Source organism: Sinocyclocheilus rhinocerous, unplaced genomic scaffold (assembly GCF_001515625.1).
Source record: "Sinocyclocheilus rhinocerous isolate Xijiao unplaced genomic scaffold, SAMN03320098_v1.1 scaffold3248, whole genome shotgun sequence".
In the NCBI taxonomy this organism is placed as follows: domain Eukaryota; kingdom Metazoa; phylum Chordata; class Actinopteri; order Cypriniformes; family Cyprinidae; genus Sinocyclocheilus; species Sinocyclocheilus rhinocerous.
Genome location: NW_015643563.1, coordinates 21,276 through 22,208, shown reverse-complemented (window position 1 = coordinate 22,208; position 933 = coordinate 21,276). Strand labels below are relative to the sequence as shown.

At 36.3% G+C, this 933-nt stretch overlaps 1 protein-coding gene across 1 annotated transcript in view; it reads right to left on the bottom strand.

The window, feature by feature from the left end:
* The window catches only part of LOC107757387 (non-specific lipid-transfer protein-like), an 11,088-nt gene that overhangs the window by 6,899 nt on the left and 3,256 nt on the right, over positions 1-933 (bottom strand). The window lies entirely within an intron of this gene.

Below are 933 nucleotides of genomic sequence, written 5' to 3'. Positions count from 1 at the left end.
GTGTACATTAATGAGGAAAAAAAATTAACAAATGATTTTAGCAAATGGCTGCAATATAACAAAGAGTGAAAAATTTAAGGGGGTCTGAATACTTTCCGTACCCACTGTATATATATACACACACACACACATTTATAAACTTTATAACATAACAGTGTTAAGTCAGGGTAATTGGGCCATTTTTCCCAGTCATCTTAATAACAAAAATTTACCCAACTGACCTGAATTCACCCTAATATAAATAAACATGATATATTTATAATAGAATCTAAAGGGGAGCAGAACCAGAAAATGTTGCGAGCCTTTAGTTTAGGGACCAATTCTCACTATTAACTAGTTGCTCATTAGCATACCTATTATGAACATATTGGCTGTTTATTAGTAGGCCTATTTATAAAGCACATATTCTGCATGACCATATTCTACATCCCTAATCCTACCCAAACTTAACAACTACCTTACTATTAATAAGCAGCAAATTAGGAGTTTATTGAGGCAAAAGTCGTAGTTAAAGAGTTAGTTCACCCAAAAATGAAAATTAGCCCATAAATTACTCACCCTCAAGTCAGCCTAGGTGTATATGACTTTCTTCTTTGAGATGAATCCAGTCAGAGTTATATTAAAAGTTGTCTTTGATCTTTCAAGCTGTTTCATGGCACTCAGCGGGTGTTGCATGCATCAGTCTAAAAGAAGTTAAATAAAAAGCACCCATCCATAAAAAAAAAAGTGTCTCGCACAGCTCCGGGGGGTGAACAAAGTCCTCCTGTAGCGAATCGATGTGTTTTTGTAAGAAAAATATCCATATTCAAAACGTAATAATCACTTTAATCTAGCTTGCGCTCACTGTTGTACACAGAAGCAGCTCTGGGAGGATGACGTATGAGTTCGGCGTTGCGCATGCGCCGGTGAGTCTCGTGAAAACCAACGTTTGTT